Here is a 26,355-nt window from a genome sequence, read left to right as displayed (position 1 = left end):
ACATGAATATCTCTCAGTCTGTCTTATTCTATATACATATGAACTTTACCTATGAACTCAAAAATAAAGTCTCTTTTAAGTTGCTTCTATCACATTCTCATAGCAACAGAAAGTAACTAACACAAATATTACACTCTTATTATAAAGGTCTTATCTTGTTTTGATATTTCAGATTCAGAAAGATATGCTTTGGGTCCCCAGATAGCCAGGGTAAAATGTTTCTTTCTGGAAATACAATAAGATGGTGCCTCACTCTATTGCTGACCAAGGCATATTTCAAGAAACAATTTGTGAGTACCAAGTTTCAGTAAGCTCTCATCTTCTGTTCTCTTGAAGCCACGATGGGGACTTTGAGATGAAAGAGTTCATTGCTGGCTATGGGAAAAAACATACCAGTGACTCTATTGTTGGAATGGGAAGAAAATTTTTCTTTTTTTTTTCAGTCTGGAACATTCTGGCTGTTCTGCCTCCACTGCCTGTGCTTCTTATACAGATTTTCACTCCAGTGCCAGCGAGAGGTCCTTTGTGCACCAATAATCTCTTTGAGGTGTTTTCTGCATTATCTCACCTTCTAGCTGTAGAGTTTTCTTCCTGGAAGGAATGGGGTGACTGTTGATTTCCTCACATAATTCAGTACAGTGTACTAACATTATGCTCAACTAATCCCCAACCTTAATCAAATCCACAAGGATTCTTAAGATTCAACATTACATATTAAAAATTTGGCAACTGGGAAGTAAGTAACTTTAGGACTAAAATTCAATCTTTCTCAAATTTCAGGTGAATGTGATATAAAGAAGGAAAGAGATGTAAGATTTGAAAAGATCTTTTATATTTAAGTCAGAATTTGGAATATTAGATCCCTAAAAGACTACACTCTAAGGTCATGGATGTAGAAAAGAATCAATAAAAAACAAATGCTATGAATATTATGAAGAAGCTTTAGATTCAGTAAACTCTGTCACCCTGTACATTCTAATCTATATCATGAAGAGGAAAATATTTCATACTCATTATTCATAAAACTGTTACTGAATAAACAAATGAAAATATTCTCCAGAATTTTTTTTTTTTCTAAGAATTTTTTTTAATGATGTCCTAGAGTTTCACGAGTCATAGTGAATGCTTTGCTCATGGTCCAATCAGAGACATTAACCATCTTAGGCAGTTTAACTATAGAAAAGTTTACTAAAGATGAAGGTTAGGGATTATTGTTGTCTACCTCTGGATACTTATTGTCATATGTTTACTGCTTAAGAAATATATTGTGCATTAAGGAGTGATATTGCTAAAAGCAAGATGAAAAGCCAGTGGAGGAAAAAAAATAATCCTACCCTTCATGTTTAGTAATGTTTCAGGTTTTGACATCACTGACACTTGTTTTATCTTTACAGAGAGGGACAGTATAGCTCCTTTGTCAACACACTTACTGTTGTTTGATCATTAAATCATACACAGAATGAAATATTGGCCTCTTCATTTCAAAGGAGGTTTGTAAGACCATGCAGTGTGTAGTGACTCTGAAAAACTCTGATGTGTCCCTAAAAAGATGCATGAGTCAGGCCATGGTGGTACACACCTTTAATCTCAGCACTTAAGAGGCCCTACAAGAGGTCTACAGAGCTAGATCTAGGACAGCCAAGTTTAAACAAAGAAACCCTGTCTTGAAAAATAAACAGAAAAGTACAACAACAGACAAACAACTGATAGATGAAGCTATGACAGTGAAGAAGCCTTTTTGATCATCTTACACCACCAAGTACACTGGATGACAGCCAAGGAGCCTGAAACTTGCTTGGGTAGTAGACCCAATATGACCATGATTGTAGTGGTTTCTGAAAATGTACATGGCTGAATTCAGAAGAAAACTTCTTTAGGCTTCCTTTATGCCACTAAGGTTTTTGGAAGTGTCTTCCTTCAAACAAAAATCTTTTTTTTTATTTTATAAATTTTTTATTAATATTTATTGAGCTCTACATTTTTTTTTTAACAATTATCAAGTCTCTTTATTTCTTTCCCTTTATCTATAATATGGGCTCTTAATTGAGAGAAGGCTCAAACGAAATAACTATCGCCGACTGTAAAGCACTACCCCAGCCAAACAGTGTGTGAGATTGTCCCTAGGATCTCTCAAACACATCATTGTTACTAATTAATTTGATCTCTTGACAGATCTGAGGTATACAATGTTCACTAGAGCAAGCCCAGAAATTCTAAATCACTTGAAAGCACAAAGGTTTGGAGGCGCTAAGAACTTTAGAAGTCACTGCCTCCATGTTGCTATTTCGTAGATGACTCTGTTCCTTCTGGAAAGGTTTGTTGATCTGTCCAAAGTCACCCAACAGACTATGTCAATCTGAGTCTAGAAGCTAAGTCACTTGGGTGATACTAATTCCATTCAGCCTGACATGGCCATCAGAGGAGCTGTTGTCAGTCAACAGTCCAACCAGTTCCCTCTCACCACCACCGAGGCCATCCAGGCTTCTGCTGGACCAGCCGGGTACCCTGCTTCTGCTGAGCCGCGCTCTAATCCCTCTTGGCACAGCAGCTTCTGTAGCAACCCGGTTGAGTTGAACTGTAAAGTAGCATAGACTGCTCTAGAGGAAAACGTGTACCAAGGATCTGTACAAATCGAAGGTTTATAGTACAAACATTTATCTCAGGGGAAAAATCATGTTCTCACAGCTATCATAGATAAGGGTTATTTCTTTTTTTTTTATTGAAAAAAAATTTTCTGCCTCCTCCCTGCCTCCCATTTCCCTCCCCCTCCTCTCGCCCCTCTCCCCCTCCACCCACTCCTCTTCTCCTCCCTCTCCAGTCCCAGGAGCAGTCAGGGTTCCCTGCCCTGTGGAAAGTCCAAGGTCCTCCGCCCTCCATCCAGATCCAGGAAGTTGAACATCCAAACTGTCTAGGCTCCCACAAAGCCAGAACCTGAAGTAGGATCAACACCCCGTGCCATTGTCCTTGGCCTCTTGTCAGCTCTCATTGTCCGCCATGTTCAGAGAGTCCGGTTTTATCCCATGCTTTTTCAGTCACAGTCCAGCTGGCCTTGGTGAGCTCCCAATAGATCGGTCCGACTGTCTCAGTGGGTGGGTGCACCCCTCGTGGTCCTGACTTCGTTGTACATGTTCTCCCTCCTTCTGCTCCTCATTAGGACCTTGGGAGCTCAGTCCGGTGCTCCAGTGTGGGTCTCTGTCTCTATCTCCATCCATCGCTAGATGAAGGTTCTATGGTGATATGCAAGATATTCATCAGTATGGCTATAGAATAGGTTCATTTCAGGTTCCCTATCCTCAGGTGCCCAAGGAACTAACTGGGGACATTGCCCTGGGCATCTGGTAGCCACCCCAAGTTCAAGTCTCTTGCCAACCCTTAGGTGGTTCCCTTAACTAAGACATGAGTTTCCGTGCTCCCCTATCCAACCTTCCTATATCCCCAATCATCCCGTTTCCCCAAGTTCCCCTCATCCTCTCCTTCACACTTTTCTTTCTCCATCTCCCCTTACCCCCATCCCACCCTACCCCCAAGATTCCAATTTTTTTCCCAGCAATCTTGTCTACTTCCCATAGCCAGGAGGATAACTATATGTTTTTCCTTGGGTTTGCCCTCTTGTTTAGCTTCTTTAGGACCACATATTATAGACTCAGAGGCCCCCTATCCATAGCTAGAAACCAATTATGAGTGAGTACATCCCATGATCTTCTTTTTGGGTCTGGGTTACCTCACTCAGGATAGTATTTTCTATTTACATCCCTTTGCATGCAAAATTCGAGAAGTCATTGTTTTTTACTGCAGAGTAGTACTCTAATGTGTATATATTCCACACTTTCTTCATCCATTCTTCCATTGAAGGACACCTAGGATGCTTCCAGGTTCTGGCTATTACAAATAATGCTGCTATGAACATAGTTGAACAAATGCTTTTGTCATATGATAAGGGATCTCTTGGGTATATTCCCAGGAGTGGTATTGCTGGGTCCAGGGGTAGGTTGATCCCAATTTTTCTGAGAAACCGCCACACTGATTTCCAAAGTGGTTGCACAAGTTTGCAGTCCCACCAGCAATGGATGAGGGTACCCCTTTCTCCACAACCTCTCCAGCAAAGGCTATCCTTGGTGTTTTTGATTTTAGCCATTCTGACAGGTGTAAGATGGTAACTTAAAGTTGTCTTGATTTGCATTTCCCTGATCGCTAAGGAGGTTGAGCATGACCTTAAGTATCTTTTGGCCATTTGAACTTCTTCTGTTGAGAATTCTCTGTTCAGTTCAGTGCCCCATTTTTTAATTGGGTTAATTATCATTTTAACGTCTAGTTTCTTGAGTTCTTTATATATTTTGGAGATCAGACCTTTGTCTGTTGCGGGGTTGGTGAAGATCTTCTCCCAGTCAGTAGGGTGCCTTTTTGTCTTAGTGACAGTGTCTTTGCTTTACAGAAGCTTCTCAGTTTCAGGAGGTCCCATTTATTCAATGTTGCCCTTAATGTCTGTGCTGCTGGGGTTATACATATGAAGCGATCCCCTGTGCCCATATGTTGTAGGGTACTTCCCATTTTCTCTTCTATCAGGTTGAGTGTGTTCAGATTGATATTGAGGTCTTTGATCCATTTGGACTTGAGTTTTGTGCATGGTCATAGATATGGGTTTATTTTCATTCTTCTACAGGTTGACATCAGGTTGTGCCAGCACCATTTGTTGAAGATGCTTTCTTTCTTCCATTGTACACTTTTAGCTCCTTTATCGAAAATGAGGTTTTCATAGGTTTGTGGGTTAAAATCCGGGTCTTCTATACGATTCCATTGGTCGACTTCTCTGTTTTTATGCCAGTACCACGCTGTTTTCATTACTGTGGCTCTGTAATAGAGTTTGAAGTCAGGGATGGTAATGCCTCCAGAAGTTCCTTTATTGTATAAGATTGTTTTCGCTATCCTGGGTTTTTTGTTTTGCCATATAAAGTTGATTATTGTCCTCTCAAAATCTGTGAAGAATTTTGATGGGACCTTGTTGGGGATTGCATTGAATCTATAGATTGCCTTTGGTAGAATTGCAATTTTTACTATGTTGATCCTCTCAATCCAAGAGCAAGGGAGATCCTTCCATTTTCTGGTATCCTCTTCAATTTCTTTCTTCAATGCCTTAAAGTTCTTGTCAAATAGATCTTTCACTTCCTTGGTTAGAGTTACCCCAAGATATTTTATGCTGTTTGGCTATTGTGAAAGGTGATGATTCTCTTATTTCCCTCTCTGCTTCCATATCCTTTGTGTATAAGAGGGCGACTGATTTTTTGGAGTTGATCTTGTATCCTGCCACATTACTAAAGGTATTTATCAGCTGTAGAAGTCCTTTGGTGGAGTTTTTGGGGTCACTTAAGGACACTATCATATCATCTGCAAATAACGCAAGTTTAACTTCTTCCTTTCCAATTCGAATCCCCTTGATCCCCTTATGTTGTCTTATTGCTATTGCTAAGACTTCAAGAACTATATTGAAGAGGTATGGGGAGAGTGGACAGCCTTGGCGTGTTCCTGATTTTAGTGGGATGGCTTTAAGTTTCTCTCCATTTAATTTGATGTTAGCTGTCAGCTTGCTGTAAATAGCTTTAATTACATTTAGGTATGACCCTTGTATCCCTAATCTCTCCAAGACTTTTATCATAAAGGGATGTTGAATTTTGTCAAATGCTTTTTCAGCATCTAATGAAACTATCATATGGTTTTTTTCTTTCAGTTTATTTATATGATGGATTACATTGATAGATTTGCGTATGTTAAACCAGCCCTGCATTTCTGGGATGAAGCCTACTTGATCATAATGGATAATTTTTCTAATGTGTTCTTGGATTCGGTTTGCCAGTATTTTGTTGAAGATTTTTGCGTCGATGTTCATGAGTGAGATTGGCCTGTAATTCTCTTTCTTGGTTGAGTCTTTGTGTGGTTTTGGTATCAGAGTTACTGTAGCTTCATAGAAGGAATTTGGCAATGACTCTTCTGTTTCTATATTGTGAAATACATTTAGGAGTATAGGTATTAGGTCTTCTTGGAAGTTCTGGTAGAATTCCGCATTGAAACCATCTGGTCCTGGACTTTTTTTGGAAGGGAGGTTTTTGATAACAGCTTCTAATTCTTCACGACTCACAGGTCTATTTAGGTTGTTTACCTGGTCCTGGTTTAACTTTGGTATATGGTATTCATCTAAAAAAATGTCCATTTCTTTAACATTTTCCAGTTTTGTGGCATACAGGCTTCTGTAGTAAGATCTAATGATTCTCTGAATTTCCTCTGTGTCTGTGGTTATGTCCCCCTTTTCATTTCTGATTTTATTAATTTGCAAATTCTCTCTCTGCCGTTTGATTAGTTTGGATAGGGGTTTATCAATCTTGTTGATTTTCTCCAGGAACCAGCTTTTTGTTTCATTGATTCTTTCAATTGTTTTCTGTGTTTCTATTTTGTTGATTTCAGCCCGTAGTTTGATTATTTCCTGTCTTCTACTCCTTCTAGGTGAGTCTGCTTCTTTTTTTTCTAGAGCTTTCAGGTGGGCTGTTAAGTCTCCAATGTGTGCTTTCTCTGTTTTCTTTAAGTGGGCACTTAGTGCTATGAACTTTCCTCTCAGGACTGCTTTCATAGTGTCCCATAGGTTTGAGTATGTTGTTTCTTTATTTTTATTGAATTCAAGGAAGTCTTTAATTTCTTTCTTTATTTCTTCCTTAATCCAGGTATGGTTCAGTAGTTGACTGTTCAGTTTCCATGAGTTTGTAGGCTTTCTGGGGGTAGCATTGTTGTTGAATTCTAGCTTTAATCCATGGTGATCCGATAAGATACAGGTGGTTACAGATATTTTTTTGTAACTGTGAATGTTTGCTTTGTTACCGAGTATGTGGTCGATTTTTGAGAAGGTTCCATGAGCTGCAGAGAAGAAGGTATATTCTTTCCTATTTGGGTGGAATGTTCTATAGATGTCTTTTAAGTCCATTTGATTCATTACCTCCATTAATTCTCTTATTTCTCTGTTAGGTTTCTGTCTAATTGACCTGTCCATTGGTGAGAGAGGAGTGTTAAAGTCTCCTACTATTAATGTGTGCAGTTTGATTGCTGCCTTGAGTTTTAGCAATGTTTCTTTTACGTACGTGGGTGCTTTTATATTAGGGGCATAGATATTCAGGATTGAGACTTCATCCTGATGAATTGTTCCTGTTATGAGTAGAAAATGTCGCTCTTCATCTCTTCTGATTGATTTAAGTTTGAAGTCAACTTTGTTAGAAATTAGTATGGCCACACCTGCTTGTTTCTTAGGTCCATTAACTTGATAAGCCTTATCCCAAACCTTTACTCTGAGTAGGTGTCTGTCTTTGTAGTTGAGGTGTGTTTCTTGTAAACAGCAGAATGTTGGATCCTGTTTTTTTATCTAATCTCTTAGTCTGTACCTTTTTATAGGTGAGTTGAGTCCATTGACATTAAGTGATATTAATGACCAGTGGTTGTTAACTCCGGTCATTTATTTAGTGGTAAATTTTGTGTGTTTCCTTTCTTTGTCTTGTGCTGGTGAAGGGTTTCTAGTTGTCTGAGATATTGTGGTCATTGTTGGACTCATGATTAAGGTGTTCATGTCCTCCTGTTGTGAGGTCGCTGGGTTCTGGTGGTTTCATATTATTTTTCAGATTGTTGGGCGAATTCTTGCATTGGTGCCTGCCCATCTCTTCCTCCGAATGCTCTCCTATGCATCTTCTTTTACAGGATCAGGTCTCCTTGCCTACTGTTGTACCTTCCCAGTGATGGTACTCCACAGTGATGGTTCTCCTGGTGCTCCAGTGATGTCTCTCCTGGTGACAATATCAGATCTCCGTGCCCAATGATGGCTCTCCCGGTGCCAAGATCAGCTCTCCGTGCTGGTTGGGTAGTTCGTAAACAAAGCGCCTACCTTGCTTGGTGCAGGCAGGCCAGTGAAACAAAGGAACTCCTGCCCGCCTGTTTGCCCTGGGGATTGGCCCCCAGTGCCCAGACAGGCTGAGCTAGGTGGTGTTATGTGCCCAAAGAAGGAAGGAGGCAGAAGGAAGAAGGGTTCTGGATGCTAGCTGGGTGGGATAGGAACAGAGAGGCATTCTGCAGGGATTAGTCTCTGCAGGAAGCCCAGGAGGGATGGGGAGGGGTGAGGAACTTCTGAGTTCCCTGTCCGGGGCTGCTGCCGCGTCACAAACTCACCCCATTGATGGCTCTCCTGGTACCAAGCTCAGATCTCCGTGCTTATTGGGTAGTTCGTAAACAAAGTGCCTACCTTGTTTGGTGCAGGCAGGCCAGTGAAGGAACTCCCGCCCGCCTGTTTGCCCTGAAGATTCGCCCCCAGTGCCCAGACAGGCCAGTGAAACAAAGAAACTCCTGCCTGCCTGTTTGCCCTGAGGATTCGCCCCCAGCGCCCAGACAGGCTGAGCTAGGTGGTGTTATGTGCCCAAAGAAGGAAGGGGGCAGAAGGAAGAAGGGTTCTGGATGCTAGCTGGGTGGGATAGGAACAGAGAGGCAGTCTGCAGGGAGTAGAGTCTCTGCAGGGAGCCCAGGAGGGATGGGTGGGGGTGAGGAACTTCTGAGTTCCCTGTCCGGGGCTGCTGCCGCGTCACAAACTCACCCCAATGATGGCTCTCCTGGTACCAAGCTCAGATCTCCGTGCTGGTTGGCTAGATAGTAAACCAACAAAAATCTTTTAACTGAGTTCAAAGAATTGCACCTTACATCCTGCTGTGGGTTATTTCCATCCATTTCAATAAATTTCATTAATGTCCTACTGTTCCCTTGCACTTCAATTCTTTTTAATTGTGCAAATCTCTTTAACAAGAATAATCTCCTTGTTGCTAAACTTAAATTTTTGCTTTTTCTTTCTAAAGAGCATATTTTTCATATATTTCTGGTCTGTATTAATTTTTGCTCTGAAACTTCACTATAATCTGATGAAACCTAGCTCCTACTAATGATGTTCTGAATACTGACTTTCTTAAAATTCCCTATGTCAAATGAATTGACCCATTACTTTTAGGTTGTATCTCAAAATATCAGGATACATATACAAAATGTAGATAAATTCTTTTTGAAAATGGAACATAGGTTCTTGTTCTATTTAAAATATAATCTTCCTAACCAAAACTTCATCAGATAAACTTTGCTGGTTAACTCTTGCTATTGTCTTCTGAGTGCCCATCATAATTATTTCCCAGACTCTAGTCAAGGAATTTGAGGAGTTCTCTACCCACAGCACCAAGTTTTTCTAAATCTTTTCCCCTATCTTGTTGCAAAAGTTCTAAATATCACAGACACAGCAGACATTCAACTTGGGCGGTACCATATTCCTGGAAGTGTTAGGTTCCTCATCATTGTGACAAAATATCTAACAAGAACAATATAAGGGAAGAAGACTTACTTTTGTTTACACTTTCAGAGCGTTCAAGCTGGAAAGGGAGTGGCAAAGCAGAGGAGCTTTTCCCCATCATGACCAACCCTACAAATTCCTTTGAGAATGCCATGGGACATGAACACTAAGAATGTGCTGTCAGAGGGCTTATGATCTCCCCAGCTGTTTTTTGAACTTGGGAACTTTCTAAGTACCCCTGCACATATTATTTTAAATGACAGACGAACAAACAATGTCCCAAAACAGAGAAGCCCTTTCACGATAATTATTCCAATTACTACTTTAGCTAATATTTCATAATGAAACTCTAGTATCTTTCATTCATTTCCAAACACTGGAGCATTGATCCACAGTAAGAATGAAGAACTCCAGTACATGGAAAACCACAGATTTGCTCACTCTGGTTCCAGTAAGCTCTATCCTAACCCAGATTGCCATTTCTGAAGCAACTTGCCTCATATCCAGAGGTGGAATAAAGAGCTTCCAAAGCAAATGCAATTAACCAGACAATCTGGTCATTAGACTCTTAGAAGGACATTTAGGACTACACTGCTACTAAGTAATCAATTGAACTGTTTTGTTCCAGTATAGTTGTTATAGCAGAGAAGGTTTTGGGATGCTATCCTCTTTGTCATGCTTTATCACATTGCCCTGTGATTGTTACTCTTTTATAATTTTGTCTCCACTCACTCATTTCTTTTACTTTCATTTTCTTTGATTTTCTTTGTTTTATCTTTATAGAGAGGGGCAGTATAGCTCCTTTGTCAACAAACTTATGGTTGTTTCATCAGTAAATGACACTGACTAAGAGAATGGAGGACACTTGATGTGGAAGTCCCCTCTGTGTGCTGCTTATATTAGTAATGAATAAAGAAACTGCCTTGGCCTGATAAGGCAGAACATAGGTAGGTAGAGAAGACAGACTAAATTCTGGGAGGAAGAAAGCAGAGTCAGGAGTTGCCATGGAACCGCCGCCAGAGATAGATGTGCTGAGAATTTGCTGGTAGGCCACGACCTTGTGGTGATATACAGATTAATAGAAATGGGTTAAACTAATATATAAGAGTTAGCCAATAAGAAGTTAGAGCTAATGATCCAAGCAGTAATTTAATGATTACAATTTCTGTGTGGTTATTCTGGGGCCAAACTAGCTAGGCGGCTGGAACAAACAAGTGGGCTATCTTTCCAACAGATACTGGAGAAAAGACTTAAATATTCAAGAAATTGAGCAATCCCACAACTTCTACATTCAAGTGTTGCCACAGTTTTCTCAGAAGCAATGCCCCACAACCCCTATTATTGCTGAGCTTTCTGAGTAACACTTTCTCCAGTTCTCACACATCCTAATGGCAGAAAGTCTCTCTCTCTCTCTCTCTCTCTCTCTCTCTCTCTCTCTCTCTCTCTCTCTGTGTGTGTGTATGTGTGTGTGTGTTAACAAAAGTGATGTGTGTTAACAAAATAACAGTAGCAAAACAACATTGTAAGTTATACACATGCCCATACTTATGAACACATGTTGCCCTAATTTCATTTCTGCTATTGTGATAAAAAGCAATATAAGGAGGAAAGGGGCTACTTGACTTAAATTCCAGATTACTGTGCATCACTGATGACAGGGAAGGAGCACAATGAGCCAGTCACATCATGTCCATAGACTAGAGCAGAGAGGTGCAAATGCATCTACAAATGCTACCTACTTGTTTGCTCTCAGCTGGCTTTCTTATTCATGCAGTTCAAAGCCCAGCCCAAGAAATGGTACCTCTCTCATTTGAGTTAGATCTTCCATTCCACCCCAATTAAGACAGGCATTACACCTTCGGCTCTTAAACTGGATCTTGGGAGTTCAGTCCAGTGCTCTGATGTGAGTCTCTGCCTCTGTTTCCATCTGTTGTTGAACAAAGGTTCTATTGGTGCGGGAGAATTGTCTGTATTCTGTCAATCATGTTGTAAATAAATGCTGGTTGGCCAGGCAGGAAACATAGGCGGGAAAACCAGACAGGAAGTAGAAATAATGTAAAGAGAACAGGAGAATTCTGGGAAGGAGGAAGCTGATTCCTCCCACTCCTGCCCAGACCGCTCCTGCAGCAGGATGTGATCTGTCCCACTGAAAAAAGGTACTGAGCCACATGGCTAACATAGATCAGAAAAATGGGTTAATCAAGATGTGAGAGTTAGTCAGTGACAGGCTAGAGCTAATGGGCCAATCAGCTTATAATTTATGGAGGCCTATGTGTGATTTTCTTTGGGGCTAAACAGTTGTGGGGTACCAGGCGGGACAGAAACCCCAACAAACAAGCAGGCTTGCCCCCTCCCCCCCAGCTCATGTTTCATTTTATGGTGATATTTAAGATAATCATCAGTCTAATTACAGGGTAAGGCCAGTTCAGACACCCTCTTCTCTTTTGCTTAGGGTCTTAGCTAATGTTATCCTTGTGGATTCCTGGATATTTTTCTAGAGCCATGTTTCTTGCTAATCCCATAATGGTATCCTATTTTCTTTGGATGTATACCTTGTTCAACCTAGATGGAGTAGGGAGGGCCCTGGACTTTCCACACCTCTCTTAGGATGGGAGAGGGGTGGGGTGGGAGGGTCTGTGGAGTGGGTGAAAGGGAAGTTGGAAGAGGGGAGGGAGTGGGAATTTGAATTGGTACTTTTTAAGTAATAATAATAATAATACTTAAAATAAAAGACAAGCATTACAACACCCGAGAAACACGGGCACACGTAATCTAGCTATGTCCCATTTAGACTTTCCTCCAATGTGGTTCATGGTTGTGGCATGTTGACATAGAAAACTCACTATCAATTATTCACGAATGTAAGCATCTGTACAAATACAAACACATGTGTGCATATACATGTTTATATATACATAAGTTAGTATTTACTGTTTAAAGGAAATAAGGGTAGTAGAGTTAGAAGCTATAAGTATTTACTTTTTCATTTCGAAGATGAGAATGTAAATTATGGAGATGTTAAATGACTGTATCTCAAATTGAAACTGTGCCTCAATGTTAGAGGTATATGGGCATGTGTGTTCACATATGCACTATAGAATTGTAAGAGGTGTGTGGGCATGTGTGTGTCACTATGTACTATAGATTTGTTATGAGACATGTGAACATGTGTGCATACTGTGCACTGTAGAATAGTTAAGAGGCATATGGGTCTGTGTGCACTGTTGAGAGAAAAGAGTTTGCTTTGGCTGTGAGATTCATTTCCTTTTAAACATAGTATCTCAGTTTTTTAGTCAGTACCAGCATCCCTGCAATGTCCTGGTCAGATCTATTGTGTCTTGAGAGATGAATAAACTCTGTGTTGCCGATGACAAGGGCCAGAAAACTGTGTCTCTTTTCTCTCTGATTGGATAGATCTTTAGAACACTGACAAGTAAGATGCATCATACATCTTCGCACAAACCCATTATATAATCTAAGTGATGTGCAGGAATGTGTGTCAATTTTGTGAGTCTTTTTCCATGTGTTTTGATAATAGTCACTCTTCTGTCCCCAATTCTTCTTAAATTGACCCATCTTTTTTCCTATCCATCTTTGTGTCTTTTTCCCCCCATAAAGGTCAGTTTGTGCTGCTCAATTTTTCTTGGATGTGTGACCTTCCATTAGAATAGTTGATTCCCCAGGGGCTACAGTTTTAGAGAAAGCCGGCTTCTCCCCCTCCCAGTAGCAAAGATTTGACAATATCTTTTTTGATGGGGTGGAACTTTGTTCCTACCTATCCTTTCCATGCTTGGATTTGATCTGTTTGTACACCTGTACCTATCACAATAGTCTCACAGTTGCTGTGAGTTCTGTATAGCTACTCTGCTGTGTCCAAAATATACTATTTCCATTTAGTAATTCCTTCTACTCGGGTCTTATATACTTTCTGGCCATTCTTTCTTTCTGAGTGTGTGTGTGTTAGACATTCTGCAGTTTCTTTATCTCCTCCAATAGCACAAATAACCATTGTGTTACCTGCTAACTTTTGCTAGAGCCATTCCTTTATTCCTTCCTATGAATAAATGACAGAAGTTTCTGAAGAAAAGCAGAGAATGGGCAATGAACTGTTATCCTGGGCACAACTAAATTAACAATCTCCACAGCTTGAATTAGAACAATTTCTACTATTTTCAGTGGTCATGTAGAGTGAATTAGATCCATTTTCTATCTTTGTTTCCTTTTTTTCCATGGGTAGCCTAATCTTCTCATTATTCATGATTCTCCTCAGACCTAGTGAACACTAACATTATTTCTCACCACTGCAGTCTGCAATTATCAGAAAAATCTTTAATATTACTCTAATAATGTTTTTGAAGTATTTCTTTATAACTGTTAAAATATTGGCATCATCATTTAGTACCTCATATTATAGTTGTTGTATCATTATTAAATATCTGTTTTTCACAGTAGAATATACCTCACAATTAAGATCATAAGAAAATAATTTTAAAAAGTAAAAATACCTGTACTTATTTATTAACTCTTGACGTAAGTAAAGACACTGTTAGACAAAAGGAGTAGTCCTTTCTTCTCACCCCCTTTGCACTGAGACAAGTTTTTAAAAAAGTATTTATTTATTTATTATGTATACAATATTCTGTCTGTGTGTATGTCTGCAGGCCAGAAGAGGGCACCAGACCTCATTACAGATGGTTGTGAGTCACCATCTGGTTGCCAGGAATTGAACTCAGGACTTTTGGAAGAGCAGGCAATGCTCTTAACCACTGAGCCATCTCTCCAGCCCCCTGAGACAAGTTTTTGACTGAATTTTGTTCCCCACTTCATTCCTGAACCATCTCACTGAATCAGCTTCCTTGACACTTTGTTCCACAAATTTTTTATGAGGACAAAGTTTGTGTTTGACTGGGGGTTATTGAGATTCCAACTCAGTATTGACAGCAAAAGTTTCTGACTGGGTGGTGGTGACACACGCCTTTAATCCCAGCACTTGGGAGGCAGAGGCAGGCAGATGTCTGTGAGTTTGAGCCCAGCCTGGTCTATAAGGGCTAGTTCCAGGACAGGCTCCAAACTACAGAGAAACTCTGTCTCAAAAAAACAAAAACAAAACCAAAACAAAAAATAAGAGTTTCTGTAAATTTTTAACAAAATGTTGTGACTTGAATTCTAGCATCTGATTCTGTCACTTTCTTGTTTGGTATTGTACCTCCTCTCAGTCACCTAATCCTCATTGTAGACAATCTACAGTCTCTTGAAACTAAAATATAATACTGGGAGAAAAGTATTTTGTATGGTAGACGATGCAGTTTTGTTCAACACCTTGTTATTTATGTGAAATGTGGTAAAGCAAAAGTTGTATCTCATTTGTAAGAAAAACTATCTGGTTATGAGATTGTCCAAAGCTGCATAAATCTGTACATGTAATTCTCGCCAACGACAGAAAGAGATGTAACCTGGTTTATTGATTTTTCTTAACTCTGAAAGCTTTATTAAGGAGCTCCTCATATTCAGTCTCTTGAGAAAACTGATGTAATCATTAGTTTTCTTGTTGGTTTTGTAAGAACAAAGCTTAATGACCTTTGCTCTAGAGAGATCTATAGCACTTCTCTATCAGAGTTCATGCTTAATAACATTCCTATTTCTCTGGGATTTCTATTTAAGGATACTTTAAGGATTACAAGTCTTACTTCACTTAGCAATAGAGATTAGGTTTTCAGTTTAATTGTGCAACTGTATCTTCCAAGTAGAAATGGCCATGATGGAAGCAGCACTGAAGGTACCAATAAGGTGAGTGAAGAACGGGGGTATCCAAGTCTCAGTGGTCATTGAACTGGGGAAAGTTTATTGAAAATGACTATGAAGGCAATTTCAGAATGAAGAATTTAATTTTACCATGAAGATCAAATTCCAGATGAACTCCCAAAGAATATAAAAGGATAAGACAGACAGTGTTGGGCTTTTGTTTGTTTAGTGGGCCTTTGCTTTAGTTACTATAAACTTGAAGCAGAGTAAGTGTTGTGGAATATTATTTTAAGGTTTATTACATTGGTTTATGCTGTGGAACATTTGTTTAATGATGAAAAGATTTGTTGCATTCTTTTATGCTGCAGTTGTTTAACTCTATGAAGCTCAGGTTCCTTGCCTGTCTAAAACACCTGATGGTCTAATAAAGAGCAAAATGGCCAATCATGAGGCAGGAGCAAGGATAGGCAAGACTGGCAGGCAGAGAGAATAAACAGAAAAAGAAAGCTGGGAAGAGAATAAGGGAGAGCAAGAGAGATGAAGGAGTGAGAAAAGAAGGGGACAGTCACCTAGGGAACCATGGAGCAAGATTACAGAAGAAGCAAAATGTAGGTGGTGCTGTCTAGAAACAAGCCAGGCTAAGGCAGGGCATTTATAAGAAAGAATAAGATTCCATCTGTGACTTATTTAGGAGCTGGGTGGCAGGCCCCCAAAAGAGACGAAAGATTAAAAAACAAAAACAAGATTTTGGTATTCCAAGGTAGGACTATAGTAAAAGCAAGTCCCACAATAGTAAGGATTATTAGTATTTGCAGTGTTTGTATAGAATTATAGTTCAGCATCCTTGGGTTTAAAAAGGTTTGTTCACACAAGATTCACTACTGTTGGACCTTGAAGTCCAATCACCGAGGAGGAGATGCCCCAAGAGAACACTCTCACACTGCAGTTGATGTAAACGCATGAGGATTTTTATTTACTGCCATGACAGGGCCCTTCAGCCTTGAGAGGAGAAGGACCCCGAATAGCTGTAACAGGCTATTTTTATAGAAATAGAAGGGGAAATAAGTGGGGGGAACCCATTTTTTTCCTATTACGATTGGCTTATTCAAAGGGCTACTGGACTGAGCCAGAGTGGGAGAGTGGTTGTCAGATCAGGCGGGGTAAGGGAGAACATCTGTGGGTCATTGTGACCCTATTTCAGGGACTGAGTCAACACATCAGGAACTGAGTCAACATCTAAGGGTTATCTTACCCCAGTTCCAATAACTGAGTTCTATCTGGAGAATATCCACAAGGACACAGAGAAATGGAAAATACCTAACATTCCAGTACGTGCATGTGTAGTCGTTAGGTTTCCAGGGAAGGGGGAAGCACTAAGGCTGAGAGGCCTCAGGAATGGCCTCACAGTTGTTCACTACCATATAATAATTATAAAGATAAGTTTGGAAACAGGTTTGATCCTGATTCTCCCACACAGTAGCCATGTGCACTTGTGTTTCTTAAGTCTGTGTTCATCAATTTTCTCAATTGGAAGTGAGAATGAAACCATATTTTAGAGTATTGTGTCATAAGTTAATAGATGAAAATGTATACGGCGCTGTCTGAGTATATCAGGATTTTTTTTCCAGAGGGGAATTATATTTATTCATACAAACAAAACATCAGACAGACTCAGCAGCAGGGGGGTGGGCGGGGCTAAGGGTAGCTAAGGCTTCTGGGCCCCTCTGCCTTGGGACTTGAGGTGCTAGTGCTGGACAATTGTCTTAACCTTTTCCTTTTTTTTCTTAATAGGCAGAAAGTGGCAGGTCTCAGCCCTCACACCCTGTTTAGTAGTTTGACAGCTCAGGATAGAGACTCTTAACTGTCTTAGGGAGCTATGTCCATGTTACCTTGCTTATATTCAAGGTTAGAGTACTTTTCCCAAATCCAGTTCCCTGGGAAAGTGGGTGGTGAATACTGCTGGGTCTTCAGTCTCTGATTTCTGGTACCCCTGCCACACGGGGTTGAAGATATGCCAGGTGGCTGAGCTTTGAGTCCCAGAGAGAAGGGCTTGTTGGGAGTTCAGGTCTCAGAAGGTGTGTGGAGGGGGCCGGGATCTCTGCTCCTCCGTTCAACCTCCATCATGAACGCTCAGTAGCAGCTTCAGGAGCTCCTGTTCCCTGGAGGGCGGGGCTGGGGGTGGGGAGGCGGCTCTGACCATTGGGCTTCCACCCGCTGGCACTGGTGACTAAGGATGGTGCTGCAGAGCTGTTCTTTGTCCTCGAGAATCCGGGGTGGGGTTGGGTCTAGGCTTTGGGGGACCATAGGAATGTGGAAGGTGTCGCTCTGATCCTCTAGGTGATGGGACTGGGCCTCAGCCACCTGGTCGAGAAGGAGCTGGGACTGCAGGGAGAGCAGGGAGCCAGACTGGCCAGAGCTGTGTGTCGGGTTCTTGGAGGAGGAGGGGAGGGAGGAACAGATTGCCAAGGCTGAGTGGTGGAGTTCACAGGGGCCCAGCCCTGGTCATCTTTTGGGGAACCCTGCTCACCATCCTCTTCTTCCTGGGGTCTTTCAGCCTCCATCCCTGGTCTTGGGAAAAGATACTGATGGGGTAGGGGTGACTGGAATTTGGAAGGAGGATCGGAACCCTGGGTTCCTGAGGGGAATGGGGGCAGGAAGGGGTGGGGGGTGAGCTGGGGGTTGGATGCCTGGGTGAGGATTCCTACACATGTTGACATGATTGTTGTTCTGTACCTACAAAAAATGTAATATGAAGTCAGACACAGTGGAATGTTAATTAGCTACTATGTACACACAGGTTCCAATTAACCATAGTGTAGCAATTTACCGTGCCTGTTCTTCCTTCTACAGAATTAATCAAGAATTTAGAGTAGTCCTTAGCTCTAGAGACTCCTAAAGTTGACCCCCTGACTTGTCTTAGGTATCCCAGCCTTTACTTAGGATAATCTCATTTAGTCCAATGATGTTAAACTCAGAATATTTTGTAACCAACCATTCTGATGTCCAAACTGACAAGCATCTTCTTCTTTAATAGTTCCTGTTACAACAGGAATCTTGAATTTAACATGTACTAACAAAAACTCTAGATCTCCAAACAGATTTTTGATTCTTAAAAATGGACACTACAATCTGTTCACCAAGTCCTGTCTCCTAAGTCCAGGAATCTTCTTTGATCTAGTAATCCTCACCCTCTTCTGCCCACTTTGTCCCACAGATCCAATTCCCCACCTTGTCTTATTCACTTTAGACCTGGCATATGACCCTCCTGTGCTCTTGCCTGCTCACTCCTGCCATCCCACTCAGAGCAGCCAGTTTCCTCCATGGCGTATTGAAACAACACTCACCTCACCTCTCCTCTGCCATTTTCCATTCATTCTATACATTTCCTTAATAATGACTTGTCTGACTTTTCCACATAGTTAATCAGATTGTCCGCACTTTAGAAACTCACCTCAAATGGCATATTTTGGTCTTGTCTCTTTGGGAGCCAAGAGTATGAAAAATGCTACTCTAAAAACTTTGATTCTTTATCGGCTTACTACATAATCTATTTTATAAGGACATATTTGAGATGGAAGAGATTTCTTCATTCCACAATTACCTTTACCATATGAATAATTTTACTGCCACTGAATAGTTTTTATAGTCATTTCATATCTGTCATTGTTAGGGTTCCTATTGCTGCAGCAAAATTCCATGACCAACAGGCAAGTTGGGAAGAAAAGGGTTTAATTATTGCTGTTCATCACCAAAGGAAGTCAGGATAGAAACTCAAGCAGGGAAGGCACCTGGAGGCAGAAACTGATGCAGAGGCCATGGAGGAGTGCTGCTTACTGGCTTGTTTTTCCTGACATGCTCAGTCTACTTTTCTATAGAACCCACAAACACCATCCTAAGGATGGCATTACCCATCATGAGCTGGGCCCTCTTCACATTGATCACTAATTGAGAAAATGACTTATAGATGGATCTCATGGAGGCATTTCCTCAACCGAGACTCCTTCCTCTCTGATGACTCTACTTTGTTTCAAGTTGACACAAAACCATCTAGTACGGCATCTCACTTAAAATAATATTCATGTAGACTTATACTATGTGTGAATGGACATGATCAAAGCCCTGTCTATAACGTGTTTTCAATTCTTACTCAGCAGTATATTCTATTTTCAGGTCTATCTCAAATGCCCCATGTCTGTCTGTCAGTACCTTGATACAAACAACCTCAATTACTGGGCTTTTTACATGTGGTCCTATTTCATAAGACCAATGCAGTACTGGCATTGGTCATGACATTTTCATCTCACAAGTCACAGCCCTTCTTTATTCTAACATTCTGTTATTCATCTTAGAGTTTCTTCTGAGTGTCTACAATTAGTTTCTGCAAGTTTTTCTCTTTCCCACTGGAAACTCTGACTTGCCTCTCATGTTAATATCTTTTGTCTCTAAATTTCAGATGATTCTACTGTAAGTGAAAGTTTTTGTTTGCAAAGAAGATGAAATAAGAATGAACTGCTGAATTCAAGCACTTAAGGTTATTTTTTTAATTAAAATATTTTACTACCAGTTTGCTACCAGTAAGTTAAATTCCAGGACACCCTGTCCTTAATAATAGTTAGTACTTTAAGGTCCTTGAAATTAACATGCACTTATTATAAGATATTCAATGTACCGAGGACAAACAAATTTCTTCAAAACAAAACAGAAGCTGAAGCTGTAGGTATAGGGAATGTTTTTGAGATTAAAAGCTGAAGGCCCTGGTCATGGTCTAGAGGTAGGATAAGAGATTAAATTGTGGGACCATGCTTTATTGTTTGCTAGATTTTTGTCCTTGTTACTCTTTTTTTTTTAAAAAAAAATATTTCTTTAAAAAACTATTTTTTTTCATTTTACAAAATGAAATGCAAAATTCATTTCCCACTCTCTCCCCTCCACTGTTCCCTCCACCTTCTCTCTCCCACACACTCCATCCCATCTCCTACTAATCCTCAGGGAGAGTAAGGTTTCCCATGGTGAGTCAACAATGTCAAATACATTGCTTTGAGGCAAGACCAAGGCCCTCCCCACTATATCTAGACTGAAAAAGATATTCTTTCAGAGAGAATAGGCTCCAAACAGCAAGTACAAGCAGTAGGGATAAATCCTGGTCTCAATGTCAGTGGCTCCACAGTCTGTAGACTGCTTTTGGTAGGATTACCATTTTTACGTTGATTCTACCTATATAAGAATATGGGAGATCTTTCCATTTTCTGATATCTTCTTCAGTTTCTTTATCCAAAGTTCTTGTCAAATAGGTCTTTCACTTCTTTGGTCAGTGTTACTAAAAAAATATTTTATATTATTGGGAATGGTGATTTCAATGATTACTTTATCAGCTTCTTTATCATTTGTATATAGGAGGGCTATCATTTTTTTTTTTAGTTGATCTTGTATCCCGCCATGTTTCTGAATGCATCAGTTAGCTATAGGAGTTCTCTGGTAGAGTTTTTGGGGTCACTTATGTATATTATCATATCATCTGCAAATAATGAAAATTCAACTTCTTCCTTTCCAATTTATATCTCCTTGATCCCCTTTTGTTGTCTTATTGCTAAACCTAGAACTTCAAGAACTATGTTGAATAGATATGGAAAGAGTGGACAGTCTTGCTTTGTTTCTGATTTTCGTGGAATTGCTTTGAGTTTCTCTCCATTTAATTTGATGTAGGCTGTTGGTTTGATGTATATTGCTTTTATTATGTTTAGATACATTCCTTGTATCCCTGATTTCTCCAAGACCTTTATCATAAAGGGATGTTGGGTTTTATCAAATGATTTTTCAGCATTTAAGGAGATGATCATATTTTTTCAGTTTATTTATATGATGGATTACATTGATACATTTTTATATATTGAACCATTCCTGCATCTCTGGATGAAGAAGACTTGATCATAGTAGATGATTTTTTGATGTGTTCTTGGATTTGATTTGCCAGTATTTTATTGAATATTTTTGCACCAATGTTCATGAGGGAGATTGGTCTGTAATTCTTCTTGGTTGAGTCTTTATTTGGTCATTTTATCAGGTTAACTATAGCCTCATACAAGAGTTTGGTAATGTTCCTTCTGTTTCTATTTTGTGCAACATTTTGAGGAGTATAGGCATTAGCTTTTTGAAATTCTGGTAGAGTTTTGTGCTAAAACCATCATGCCTTCATGCCTTGGGCTTTTTTTTTTTTTTTTGAGAGGCTTTGATGAAAACTTCTATTTCTTGTAGAGTATAGGTCTATTTAAGTTGTTCACTTCCTTCTTTCTTTATTCTGTATGTTTTGTATCTTGATTATTATACATCCGGGGTACTTTTCTTTATTTTATTTTTATTTTTTGGTCCAATCTATTTGGTATTTTGTAAGCTTCTTATACCTTCATAGGGATATCCTTATTTTAGGTGGGAAACTTTTCTTCTATAATTTTGTAGAATGTATTTTCTATTTTGCCCTGGTACTGAGGACCTAATAAATGGGGTGTCCTACTGTCTGACTGATCTGTGTTCAGCTGCATCTTGTGGTTCAGAATTCTTCTGAGGTCGCAGGAGGTGGGTGCGTTTTGGGGTGGAGTGGGCCTTGTAGCTTACAGGGTCTGATCAATGTCTGGAGGTGTTAGAGCTACCTACCTGCTGGCTCATTGATCAGTGAAGTTAAGGCAGGTGGGGGAGAGGCCCAGGGTTTTTTTTCTGGTACTGAGGGCCTAGAGAGTAGGGGTGTCCAGTTGGCTGACTAATCACTCACCCCTTGGGCTGCTGCGTGCTGGTTCTTGTTACTCTTATTATTGTAGCTCCTGTGTAGCACTTTTTGTTAAGCAAATTCAGTTAATTATCAAGGTAAGGCAGTGGGAACTGTTTCTAATATCTCTGACTTTTAATATCTTGGTACTTTACCTTTATTACAGGGATAATGTATTTACCTCACTTCTACTGGAAAATATTTTAAGGGTAGAAAATTTGGAAGAGGATTGAATTGGAACCTATACATAAATCAAAGGATTTGTAATGCGGGAAGGAAATGCGTGTCTGATGTGTCCTGGAGGACCTGTGGGAGGGTCACACTAATCTATATTTCAATGACCAAGGGGAAAGAGCATTAACTCTTATTTAAGAAGAGGCCTTAAGGTAAACTTTGTAATGTATTTCCAAAGAACTGCATGACTATGGTAAAATTTTTAAAGTTTCAGAAAATAAAACATAAGAACCTCTTGATATATAAAGCAGAGAATGATAAGAGCAGGCCTGCAAGCCTAGCAGCTGGAAGAGGAGGGATGAGAGTATAAGGTTGGCTGACCTCTATTTACCTAATTAAAAACAAGCAAACAGATATTGTTGACAATAATATAAGGAATCCAAGGTGTGCTTGTGAGGATAGCTAACAATAATGTGTACTTAAAAATCTTACTCAGAGAATATATTTTAAGTGTCTTCACCAGAAAAAAAGCTATGTAAGGCATACATGTGTTAACTAGATTTAGTAATTTTAACACATATATGTCTAAATGTTACATTCTATTCCACAAATACATGTAACTTTTCCCAATTTAATTAACTGATTGATTATCTGAACAAAATTTGAAATGACTAGTCAGGGCAGCACCTCCTGTTCATATATGCACAATCAATGCTTCACAGGCCTGATGTCCTCTGTGACCCACAATGTCAATCAAATCACAAGCCTGGTCTGTGCTTGAAAAATGTTCCTTGTTCACTCCTTCAGCCTCCTCTCGATTCAGCACTTCTGCACTTAGTAAATTCCCTAGCAAGTTAACAAGTGTGTCCTTAGACAGTAAGTTAACACACGCTCTCCTCTTAACCTTCAGTGTCTTATGTCTTGGAGACAAATGGCATTGAAAATGATAGTCACCTAAAACATTATCATCCTGTTATTTTTAACAGCTGGGTCTTTCTTTTTTCTACATTTCCTCTTTGGTCCTCAGGCACCCCAAAGAAATGTACTTTATTGTATCTCAAATGCATTTCTTTCTTTTTTCAAGCCATGGGCAGGCATTCTCAGACTTCTGACCCACCAGATTCAAAACAAGACTGTTTTTCCCTGGGTTGTTGTACTAGTAGTGTTTTAAGAAAAACTAAGTAATAAACCTATGTAACTGTTTGGAAAAAAATCTGTGGTACTAAGAATGAATGCTAATCTCAGTAGTGTTATTTTCCCATCTTTTTCTTAATGACAGCAGCCCATGATGTGACCTACCATATAAATTCTAACTCAGTCATATTCAGACATTTGGGACCTCAAGAAAGATCTATAAAAGAACCTCTGGACATAAGTTTATATATATTGATATTTGCCTACTACACAAAATGAAAGGAAAATCCCATTGGGCTGCATATCTGGCATACCCCTTTGCTGTAGAATATTTGTTTAACAAGGAAAATATGTATTGTATTTATTTATGCTACCTTTGTTCAACTATGTAGAAATGTGTTGAATTTTCAATAACTAAACAAAATTAAGCTGTGCTCAGAGATACAGGGTTAGTAAGAGTTAAAAGGAAGTAGCAGGGAGAACCCTAGCCTGTGATTTTTATTTACAATGGTTTGAAAGGAGAGGTTTCCTGGGACTCCAGTTAAGAGAGAAAGAGAACCCACTGCTTACTCTAAATTTCTGAGCTCACTGGTTTTTATCCTAGCCTTTGCATTTTGAGTTTTATTAGAAAAATAGAGATTTAGTTAAAGCTACTTTTAGTGACAGAAATAGAGTCATTGCCTTGGGAAGCAGAATTACCCTCAGGCAACAGCATTAGTAACCAGGCTCCTAGTAATTTAAAGCACAGCCACTGTGATGAAGGTAAAAAAGAATTTTGGCACTTCAACACTTGGCACAACCACACAGATTTTGAGAGGTCAGGCAGGCCAGCTCTGCTGCAATTGTCATCTGGGCCTTTCTTCATGAGCATTTACAACAGGTGGTTGACACTTGCTAGTCCTTGCATTTGGAAGGTGTGGGAGAACTTGACTTTGTTGCCTACATACAAGAAAATGGAGAAGTCAGCAGATATGGAAAGGTTTCTTGAAAATCCTTTAAGATAGATCTTTTCTACATAAAGAATGAGGAACATCATATTTTCTACATAAAGAATGAGGAACATGAGGCCATTAGGAACCTGTACAGTGCTACTATGGATCGTTTAATGGAAAATGTAAATGTGGAGGTAAATGAGCTAGCTGGGTTGATATAATGTCAATTGTAATTATTATCTGTTTTGTAATTAATATTGTCTCATTAAAAAGTGGTTTGATAACTATAAAATATAATAATTTGATAAGATGCAGGCCTTATAAAAATGCAAATAAGAAAAATATTCACACATGGTCAAATGAATTTAAAGTAGGACCTATCACACCAATACATTATAAAACTTAAGAGGAGAAGCTTAAGATTACTAGAACCAATCTTAATATTCATAATATTGGTAATAATATGGCAATATACAGTCACTATACAATAATGGCCACCAGATTATAAGAACCCTCAAGATTATGCAGAAGTTAATTGGAATCTCATAGGAATTTTAAATTTTAGAAAATTTAAAGAAGTAGTCATTCCATGTGGTATGCATTTACCTTTTATAAAAAAGATGTTAAATTCATAGGTAACCAGGAACAAAATTATTCAACAAGACTGGAAGGATTTAATTACAATGCTATTGAAAGCAGGTTCTCAGTTATAATAGAGAACATGGTGAGATGACAGGAAGCTAGGGCCATGGAACAACAATGAAGGGCTAGAGGTCAAGAGATTTCCCAAGACCAAACTCTCAATGAGGATAAGTGTTATTGTTTTTCACCAATATTATTGTTTCTTAAAAAAAAAAACAAAAAACAGTGGGTGTTTGCAGAGGGGCTGCAGTTTCCCAAGGGCCAGCAGCAGGTCCCATAGCCCAAAGCCTCAGTGGGTTCCCAGGAAGGTAGAAGACAGAAGCAGGTGACAGATACAGCATTCAGAGAGAGTTTAGGTATAGAGTTTATTTACTGGGTTATGGAAGGGAACAAAGGGTGAGGGAGGGAGAAAGAGGGGGAGAGAGAGAAAAAAAGAGAGAGAGAGACAGAGACAGAGAGGGGGAGAAAAGAGAGAGGGGAGAGAGAACTCTTCAGAATTGAGATGGGGCTGGTGGGGTGGTGGAGAGCACACAGGCTGAAGGAGGCAGAAAATCTACTTGCCTCAGTGGAAGGAAGAAGTGGGTCAGGCTTGTCTCTTAAAGTCACAGGGTAACCAGTTGACAGGATAAATCATAACACTCAGTATCCTGATTTGAAAAGACAGGCTATATTTGATGATCATATCTTGGTTGTATGCCATGTAGCAGCTTTGAATGCTTGAGGCAAGGGTGAAGAATCAGGAAAAAGGACTGAACCATTTATTATACAAAATCATACAAGACCCAAAGGGAGCCTTCACTGACTCTTTTAAAAATAAAGATTGTTATACATACACACACACACACACACACACACACACACACACATATATATGAAAATATAGAATGATATCTGTTCCAGGTGTTAGACAGATATTAATTGAATCTTTGGCTTTTGGAAGTGTTAATTCAGAATGCAAAAGGGTCACTAGGCTTTTAAAGGCAAAATCAGCACCTATACAAGAACAGATCCAAAATAAAGTTGAGATTCTATCCCACACATCTAATATCCATGCATCTTGGATAGGAGCTGTACTGTTTAAAATTATCAAGAAAAAGTCAAAATGTTAGGTGTGTTAATTGTGGGAGACAAGGTCATCTGAAAAGGGATTGTAGTCAAGGTACTGCTAAAGCAATATTTGTTTTAGAAATAATGCAAATAGAAGGCCCTACCCTTCTGGAATATGAAGAGTGTGTGCAAAGGCTAGCATTGAACTAATGAATGGAGTCCTAAAGGGGACAAGAGAGGTAACCCTTTGCATTGGGAAATGCCTTGAAGGGCCTCCTGCAGATTCCAATATCAAATTTTGTTCAATCACTTCCTGCCAGCATTGGGGGAAACCCTCCATAGCGTAACTAAAATCTTTAATGGTTGTTGTTAAAAATCATAAGAATCATTAGATAAAACAAGATTTTCAGGAAATAACATAATACAAGTGTTTTGGCAAAATGTCTACAAATGATCAAGACCAATGATAAAAACATGAATAAATGACATAGTAATTGAAGGTTTGGTATACAGAGGTACAGATATAACCATAATTCTACTAAAATCTTCACATCCAGGTTGACTAGTTCAGGAGGTAAGTGTTC

The 26,355-nt window shown here is 39.5% G+C and overlaps 1 pseudogene; it reads right to left on the bottom strand.

Annotated features, from left to right (window-relative positions):
• Positions 1-17,153: 17,153 nt before the first annotated feature.
• LOC130872625 (G-protein-signaling modulator 3-like) lies at positions 17,154-17,646 on the bottom strand (annotated as a pseudogene).
• Between the last annotated feature and the right edge of the window lie 8,709 nt (positions 17,647-26,355).

This window comes from Chionomys nivalis, chromosome 4, assembly GCF_950005125.1.
Source record: "Chionomys nivalis chromosome 4, mChiNiv1.1, whole genome shotgun sequence".
Taxonomy (NCBI): Eukaryota; Metazoa; Chordata; class Mammalia; order Rodentia; family Cricetidae; genus Chionomys; species Chionomys nivalis.
This window is presented reverse-complemented; position numbering and strand designations above follow the sequence as displayed.